The 9,799-nt window shown below is 39.2% G+C and overlaps 1 long non-coding RNA gene across 1 annotated transcript; it reads right to left on the bottom strand.

The window, feature by feature from the left end:
• Positions 1 to 501: 501 nt before the first annotated feature.
• LOC130156481 (uncharacterized) lies at positions 502 to 9,363 on the bottom strand. Its single transcript, XR_008824437.1, has 2 exons — positions 8,722 to 9,363; positions 502 to 2,273 (listed from the first exon to the last, which is right to left on the bottom strand). It is a non-coding gene; the product is annotated as an uncharacterized LOC130156481 (long non-coding RNA).
• Positions 9,364 to 9,799: the final 436 nt, after the last annotated feature.

Raw genomic sequence — 9,799 nt, 5'->3', positions numbered from 1 at the left:
TTAGTTCCCTGTCTGTCAATTACACTTGTTGAATTTCCAAGCATATTATTAAGTCATTTATATGTTTTTAAAGCACTTGGATATCTCATAAAAATGATTGCATAAAAGTGCATTTATATTAGTAGACCTTAATAAAAACAGATCATGTCAGGCACAATTAAACTCTTTTTTTATGTCCCACGATGCAAATCTTCCTATATAGCTTGAAGTTTAACTTTCAAAGCTCAGCTGAGTTTATTCAACTGATTACTATCTAATCCACCCACCCCTCATCCCACACTCCCTCAAAAAAATGTTAAAATCCTGCCCAGAGTGATATTTTTATTTTTAAACTTGAATGTCTAAGCATTCCTCACAGATGTGAGAAAACTTGATCCTTAATCATTACAGTAAACCCATGCTATCATTAGACAGAACACAGTCTTTAGCAAAAATCCAGATTTTCATGAATAAATTGGCTGGTATGTACCAGTTAGTACTGTAGAAAGCCACATTTGAATACCTGGCAGTCTTACATCTGCAAACAGCCTACGTCTCCGTGATGCATTTCTTGCTTATTACGCTGGGAAACAGCAGTCACCGTCCTCTCTTCCTGCTCCAGCTGTTGCAACACGCCAGATCATTTCCTAACTTTCCAAATGAAAGCAAGTATTGCATCCAAATGCAGGCTTGTTTGCATGTATGCCTTTGTTTGGACAATTGTTTGTGGATTAAAATAATAGACACAATAGGTCTTTGTGATCTGGCCTGTGCTGAAGCACGGGGGCAGAGATGCACTGGAGGCAGAGGAGTTGGAGGGGGGGTACAAGATGTTCATTGTGACCAGGTGACCCGTCTGGCTCCTATACTTCCCTATACCATCTTCATCAGCTTTTTAAGCCTCAGGGCAAAAACATTTGGCTCTTGTTTGACTCCTAATTGTCCAAGTCCATGTCCAGTGCCCTTCGGGAGTTTGCTTGCTCGCTCAATGCTGAAAAGAGGATTCCCAAAAGAGAAAAATTTCCTTTTGCTTAAAGTGTGTGTGCTAGGTTGTTGAACCACCAGTCTTACCAAAAAGCAGACTTTCTTGGCAGTGGAGGAAAGGGCTGGCTTTATTCCTGATGGAGGTCACACTGAAATCTGTTGGAGGTTTTGCTGTACATGCTTTTTTCCTCGTATCTGCTGTGCTGCACAGTACTTGCATCAAGCTGCTTTGTAGGAAATATTTTATTACATTCAACTGTTTCATTCCCTGGGCTGGTGTAAACAAGTATAACTTGTTGGTACTCAGTGAACCATGAATACTTATGCCTGCAGAGAATCTTCTTCGTTATTTTTAATCTAACTACATTAATAATTCTAATTAAATACTAGTACTTGACACTATATAGCAAGTCTGACCAATTCCTTTTGCAAAGATACGGACACAGTATCCATCAAAGTAAGACACTGTATTGATAAAAAGGTTAGTAGTGCGCACGATGTGTGAAATTTTAGTTCCAATTTTATCATTCCGGAGTACAATCAGGACGATGTTCATTGTGCACAGCACAGACTTGCATTGCAGTGGCAAGCCCCAGTAGCTGGTAAGGTGTAGCCATAAGGAAATTAGCAATTTGGTCTGTCTTGAAAATTTTAGCACCCTGCAAGGTGATCACAGAAGGCTTAGGAGGCAGTTCAGAGCTCCTGACACCCTTACATCTCTTGAGTCTTGTGGTTTCTGAGATCCAAAGACTCTTGTGGGTTTTAGTGTGAGGAAAGAATGATTCCTGAGAAGATCAACCCAGAAGGAATTCTTTAGGGCAGCATTCAGTGGAAAATCCTACTCACAAAGCCACAGCAAGTACTCCTTAGACAAAACACCTACTTTTATATGTAGATGCAGCTGTTGTGGGAAACTATCCATCTTTGGGTCCATAAAAGTCCAATCTATTTTATATGAAAAAGGCTAATTTGCACAGGTCTGGGAGAAGGAAGCCTCTTCCAAATGATCGATATTTTGTTATTTGTAATGACATTGACCAGGTTATCATTAGTCTTCAGATACTGCACACATGGGTGTATCAAAAGAAGATTAATCACATCTGATTATATACCATTTTAGGATCAGTTCCAATAAACCCAATTACAGCATTTTGTAACTAATAAGACCTCATTGAACTCAATGTATCCCTCTTAGGGTGCAGACTTGCATGGTGCTGAGCACCTCTGGTGAGATAGGGAACAGTCTCTGATAAATCCTGAAGTCTGAGAAAATCAGGCCTCCCAGTAGTTAATTACGGGGGATTAACGACCTATATGAAAAATAACAGATGTGGCTAAACAATAAGTTTGCAAGCAGCAATACGACCAATCAATATAAAGCTGTGTTTAGCAGGCAATTATGCACCAAACATGGCAGGAAGATTAAAAAAAGCAAAACTCTTCATACTTGAAAACATATTTGAAATGCTGGGAGTATGCAAAACATCCAATTATGAAAACAGCATGCTAGAACTGCTCAGATAACTTCTCATTCTTGTTATTATACAAGGTGGTTTTTACAAGGTTTGCTTATTGTCATAGTTCCTTTTCACTCAGACTAGAATAAAATGGAGCACAGGTAATAGAACTGCCTTAAATAGTTACTTCGTTGGCAAAGCATAATTCCAAGTCCATTTTAAATCTATGTACTGGAGTGCTTAATCTAAGCTGGAAAGGATGGGAAAAAATAAACACTATGATAAGTAGATATGATATCAGGAGCTGGCTGTGCTTGAAATTTCTCTTGATTATTGCTGCTAATGCTTGAGACAGACAGGAACTGCAAATAAATAAATACGTTCTGTTAATATTTGCTGAATTTTTTTAACACATTCCCTTTGGCTCTACTTGTATCCTGTCTCTCTTTTGCTTTCTGAGAACGTATGTGTGATTGAGTCAGGGAACAAATGTTTGGCAAAAAAGTTCAAAGTTTCTAAGACTGGCACACATTAGTATTTGTGTCAGAGATCTGTGCACTTTAACCCCGGCTTGGAAAAGCCATTCCTGTTCAGGACAGCAGTAGCACATCAGGTAAAACCTGTCTGCACCAAACTCAAAGGGTATTTGGATGGGAGCAGAATTTCTCCCATGGCCCTGGAACTTCTGTGTGTATTTGGGGTTTTACTCCTCCCCCAAAGTCTAGAAAGGTCAATGAAATCAGTCCCTTTGGATTTTAAGGGACTTTTCATGAGGCTCCCAGACAGCAAACAGAAAAGTGTTTGTGTGACTTTGTTCCAGGACTGCAAACTCAAGAATTCAAAATCTGTAAGTCAGACCCTGCAGAACTGTGGCAAAATTATATTTAAAATTAGAAATTTGGGATGTTTTTATTGTCTTTTTGTATCTTGAACCTATGTGGTTCATATTTTCCAGCTGCCCTGCTATGAGGGCTAGAGCCTGGCTTTGTATTGTGCTGGGAAACTGAAAATCTCAAGTGATCACGTGACTCCCGAAGCATGGGGCTTACCAAAGTCACAAACTGCCACAACATTGTTAATAAAATGTTGTCGATTCAGCAAAATAACTAAGTGTATTTCAGATATCGCATGCTGCAGATGATGATCATTTAGCAAAAACTGCATTTTTATGACGTGTGTTTTCCAAAACACTTTAGTAAATCACCTTCATCTAGCAAATCAAAACATTGTAGGAAAACTTGACTCCAGATAAATATTTTGCCAAGAAACAAAGATTTTAATATGAATTTATGTTTATGGTTAAGCATATTCTCTGCCCTGCAGCTGGGAGGTGTGATGTGAAAGCTCCTAAATAAGTGTCCACAGTGCTCCCACATGCAGAGTGGTAAATTCTCTGAATTTTATGCCACCTTAGCTTTGCTATTTGCTTGGGCTAGCTAAAAATATAGATTCACTACAGCCTGAGTTCGGCTCTCACATCTGTCAGCCCTCCACACACTCTCATTGTTGCAGGTTTACTTTCAGAGTAGGACACTAGTAGCTATAACAAAGGGCAACATTTGTCTTTGTATAGATGTGTACAGATCTGTACGGATTGTATGGCCATCAGAGCAGTATCAATTCTTTATATACAACTTTATCAGACATGCAGCCATGATTTTGGATATTGTGTCTATTTCTACCCTCAGAACTCCTGATCTGAAGCATGTGACAGTACTTTTTTGAGAAGCCTGACCTAGAGATTAAGGGGTGCAGAGCACCCACTTCACCCACAGCCTGTATCATTTCCTTTATATCCCTTGAGCTTCAAGGATGCCCACATCCCGACAGCCGCCCACATTCAGGCTGCCTGTAGTTTTCATCAGCTTCTGTTTTAGGGAATGGCCGTGGAAAAGATGGATGGCCTGTGTGACAGAAACTGGATTAGGTGCAGCCCATCCACGCCAGGAGCTGGAGCATCTTTGTGTCTGTGTTAAGTGTGGATCCAGTGGGAATAGTTGGAAACTCTGAATAGCCTTGAGCCCATCCTTGCTGGTTCAGGAGAACCAATTTTAAAACCCTTCCAGTCAAGCAGATGCATCTTATGTTGCATTCAGAAGGTCATAAAGTTCCTGATTAAGCTATCTGCTTGTTCTAAACTAGACTTTCAGGTTTTAGGTATGTTCCAAGAGGCCAAAACTGTAACTTTGGCTTGTGAGAATAAGCTGTATTGCTACAACTAGCTCCAATTTTATGACTGAAAAACAACAGATCAGCCATTAGGTTATTCACATATTTGTTAAAGACATCATTGAAATGTTTTCCTCAGAAGCAGGAAAAAACAAAACAAACAAAAAGCCATACCACAGTTTCAGAGAGTTTCAGAGCTATTATGGCCTTTGATTTATGAGTTTTAGCAGGTTCTGGAACAATGTCAGAAAAAAAATTGGGAGAAGCTTGCTGTTACAGCATAAGAATACTATAGTATTCTGAAGTTTTATTTCAGAGGATTTAGTCTGATTTTGTGGTTTTATGACACCAATGGGTTCCATTATTTGCAATCTGCAGACTCACAAAACTAAAATATAGTGTGCTTACATTTTGGAATTAAAAAACATTTTCACAAATAAATCTAAGCAGATTGGAAATAATACAAAAATCTGTTCATTTTACTAGAAGAATTTGAACAGAAACTGGGCATGATTTCACAGTCAAAACACAATAGAAAACTTATTTGGGTTTGCGGCGCTGCAAAGATGCAACCCGTTGTCATTTATTCACTGGTCATTAAATCAGAGCAGATTGGTATTAGTTAAGTGGCAAGATGAAATCAGCATTCCTCCCTGTGGTCCATTTTCTGTTTATTTTTCTTATCTTCTCTACAAGTGGATAAAAGAAAAAAACAGAGCCAGAATATAAGCAATTACAAGGTCCAAATGCTCTTGCTTGCCAGTGTTAAGCTAGATCTGTTCTGCATGAAAAGAGATACTGCATGAGAGAAAACTACATTTTTCTTCGTATGAATCATCCTATCTAGTTCCAATAAAATTCCCATGGAAACTCCAGGGCCATCCAGCAGATCCCACACTATTTGTTAAAGGGAAGTATTGTGGTTTGAGAATTGCCTTGGGTTCCTGTCATGCCATCCATGCTCTTTAGCAGTATGACTCCAATAAATACAGTGAAGTCCCGTGGTCCAGTCACTCAGGCATGGAAAAAAATCCAAAATGTTGCATTTCTCAGTGTAATGGTACCTGGTTCCCTCCAGAAAGACTAGCAAGGACACTGGATGCAGAAGCTAAACAGCTGATAGTAAAAGTATTGGCTGCATAAACCCTGCTAGGTTCAGACATTACTTCCCAGGTTCCCATGATCTCACTATATCCTGAAGATCCTACTAATTATTTTCTTTTAATTAGCATACACATTGACTTTGATGGGATCAGGTCTGCCCCACATGCAGCTTTCACACCAGCACAAGCACACCAGTTTGATTTGCCTGTGCTGCTATAAGCTCCAACGGGAACTGCAGTGGGGCAAGGGTGCTGTGTGCCGGCCACGTCCCGCGCCTCTCCTTCCTACAGAGCTACCGTGAGCTGAAAAGAGGACGAGATGTTACTATAAGTGTGTGCTGCTACAACTGCTGACTTTTGCTAATATAGCTATTATAGTCACTGACTCATCAGTGATGTAACCGTGCTGACAGAGGACAGCAAGATGGATGTAGTTTCTTCTAGTCAACTAGGTCTTTGTCTGAATATGACTTGCATTTTTTTTTCCCAGTAAGCTTTAGCAAGAAAAACAAAACATTTTGCTGGTAGCCCTTGCCCAAGCAGGGCTGGGTCTCCAGCCATAAATTTTGTTGGCTAGGTCAAGCATTTTGATTAATTTTGATATAGTAAGGGAGAAAAAGGAAAAAGAAAAAAAAAGAAAGAAAAGGGAAAAAAAGGATTCCCAGAGATTTTCTGACTAAATTTTGTTTCTGTAATAGGATGGTAATAAAAATGCTATTGAACTCTGAGCTACATGAAGATTAATACTAGTCACCAAGCAACTAACTTGGGAAAAAGGATGAATGTTAGTAGGAAAACAAGGATATTAGTAAAGCCAAGCAAAGCAGAAGCATAAAAAATCAGGACGCCAGCTAGTTCTGGTTGTTCCAAAAAAAATCACTTACAAAAAATTTCCAAAACAACACTTTTCGCTTAAAAAGTCCAAAACAACACATCAGCATTCTAGTAATTCCTACCATTGAATATCTGACTTTTAAACAGCACATATTTTAGGAGGAAATACTTGAGCTATATAAATAAGAGGCATCCAAGAATCTTTGTTTTCTTCTGAAATACAAGGCCAATAACTTATCTCTTATTAACAAGTTCATCTTTTGTTTTCCCAAGGTGCCTTTTTTTTTTTTTTTTTCCTCCCTGTGTGTGCTCTTGGCAAAATTGTTTGGAACAAAAAGAAAGCAGCTTCCCCTCCTGTTGTTTTGCTGCCTTTGCAAGCATTTATTTTCATGGAGACAAAGCTGGGTTTCCTCTGTGGCGGTGTTGTGTTGCGTGAAATGTCCCAGCATTCCTATGAATGGAGGCTTCTAAAGACAGGCTGTTCTGTTTTGAACTTGTTATGACAAAAATAGCCAAAAAAAAAAAAAAAAAAAAAGCCAGCTTGTCAAATTAGGAATTACATGAGGTCAGCAAATTTGGGAACAACCGCAACTGGAGGAGAAAGAGAGAGACCTAATTACGACTTGGGGGGAGGGAGAAAGGGTGGACCTTTCTGAAGCAAACCCAGAGCTGCTTTTGATCTCTGGGCATGGTGGGGCACTCGTGATGTCTTCCATTAATTTTGGTGGCAAACGATTGGGCTTTAATATGCCTAAAATAGCATCAATGCTGGCCAACATTCCAGCCTGCCCTCTGCACACCATATGATTATTTCTGCCAGAAGCATAAACCATTTGCACTGTGAGGTTAAACAGTGCCCTAAAATCCTGTGCCCACTTCGAACTTTCTCAGGATTTTATACAGTACCTGTCACTACAACATCAAAAGCTAACTTCTGCAAAAGTCTGGCTCTCAGAAATCTCTGGAAAGGGAACTCAGCCCATTTTGGAGAAGTTTGGTATCACAGCACAATAACTTTACCACTTGGACCTTTGTCCAGCCTCAGATGTCATCAGGCACAGGGGATTCTTTCAACTTGGTATAGGACAAACTGCAAAATTCACACCCAGACCCAAGCAGTAAGTCCAGAAGTGGTTTTGAGTTGTGCCAAAGTCTAATGTTATTTATATATGTAATTATAGGAAGCAGTAGATAGTCAGTGTAGTCTAGGAGACTGCAGATGTAGCAGTAAGCCAAAACTCCTGTATTCTGATCTTAACTCAGTGACTCAGTTTGCTTATCTTGTACAATACAGATAATAATCATGCTGACCGGCAGGCGCACAGGCAGGCGTCAGCATCCAGCACGGTCCTGGCAGAGGCTGGGGGAAGCTGCCAGGAGATGCTCTCCCTCCACCTGTTAATTTTGCAATGCTTGATGAATTCCTGGATTTTATTTTTTTTTCCCAAGCCCCATCTATCAGACTCCCATGATTCAGTGTAAAATTTTTCGTTCCTAATAATAAAAAAAAAGGTTGTCTGCATTTGTTATTTCAGAGGGAAGTTAAAATTAAGATCTATATGCAGCCAAACAGCTTAAAAACAAATGAATAGTTGTTGTGTTTTCTAAGAACCTTATGAATCCTAGGCCAGCTGGGGGTGTATGGGTAAGGGATGTCTTGACTTCTGAACACTTGGGAACGGCAATCCCAATTGTTTAGACTAATACAAATACTGCACATTAAAACATAAGGCAGGAGGTTGTTTGGTCCTCTGCCTTGGCTCCCAGAGGCTGCACCACAGAAGAGCGCTGTTCTTGCTTCTTTCCTTCGGTCATATGCAGATGCAGAATCCAAATCACCATCTAGAAATTAACCAACTATTTATTCAAACCAAATTCAACCAACTAATTGTTCCCAAGCTTTTCCCTTCACTATTCATTACTTGGTACGTACAATCAGTTCCCTAGGACCTAGGTCATATGACATGCCTTTTTTGGGGGGCCTGGATAATTAGAATGTGAAAGTATAATAAATAGTAAATAACAAATTTACTCAGCAGAAGTCAGTTATACACACAGCCACCCTTTCTCCACATTCTCGAATATCTCTGCTAATAAAAACTCATTCATGCCAATGCTCACAAATAGCAAATGAAAGGGAGCACAACATTGATTGTAAAAAGCAAATGCTCTTTGCAAATGTTTGCAAATCCTACCTTGTACAATCCAATAATTCTGTTGGCCACGCACAATACCTGGGGATGTGAAGGTGACAGCTATCTCAGCAGTGTTTGCAGTAGAATATAAGTCAACTAGAATAAATGTGGCACCTTTGAAGTATTACATCTGGAAGTGGCCAGCATATTTTCACATACATTTTCAATCTTGTACTTAGAATATATTCCAACCTTACATTCTCTCTGACCAGTGAGTTAAAAGTCCAACATTCACATTTGTTAATTTTTAACCTGGGTATGTGAAAATGTTCTGATTTTTTTCAATTAAGATGTAAAAGTAGCAAACCTCCCCCCTCCCCTCCCCATTTCTACACTTGAATGTAAAACACACAGATAAGCACCACTTGAACAATACAGTAATAACTAAACTGGATAACCTATCTGGGTTTAATCCAGCCTGCACAAAGACAGCAGTTCAAGTTGAAACTGAAAGCCAGTATTTAATATATGAACTGGTAAAGACAGCATTTGATATAACTTTAACAGGATCACAAAAGTTTAACAATTTGTGTGGGATTTGTTTGTGAATTTTAACTTTCCCTTTATCACAAACAGAAAAACTGAAGAAGCTTACAAATTAAATTGCATGAATGTGTCTAATCTGGGAAGAAGGAAGTTCTGCCTCAGATACATACGCTTTATGCAACAGAGCTGTTTACTTTATTTGTAAACCCTTCCAAATACTGTCCAAAGTTCATTCTTTGTTTAAGGTAAGAATGTAATTACATGGCCTGAAATGCAATAGAAGTAATAAAGTTAGGATTCACTAGAGAAAGACAATTTGGAATTAAGAAAAAGCAATTTAAACAATCTTAATGCCTCTCCTCCCTCCCCTCCTTCTTAATGACTCTCGTCCCCTTAAGAAACCTTTGAAGTAAGCCAAAAAGCACGAGCGAGTCTGTTTAAAGGTCATGTGTATCTGCTCCGTTTCCCCTTGGTGCAATATGCCTTTGATAATCCCAGGAGTATACACTGTTGTTTTACGTTTTCATCCAAGTTTCATTTTTAGGGAAGACACAGCAACGTCTAAGCTTTATATGCAACCTTTGATATGCAT

The sequence above is a fragment of the Falco biarmicus genome, chromosome 10 (assembly GCF_023638135.1).
Source record: "Falco biarmicus isolate bFalBia1 chromosome 10, bFalBia1.pri, whole genome shotgun sequence".
Taxonomy (NCBI): Eukaryota; Metazoa; Chordata; class Aves; order Falconiformes; family Falconidae; genus Falco; species Falco biarmicus.
This window is presented reverse-complemented; position numbering and strand designations above follow the sequence as displayed.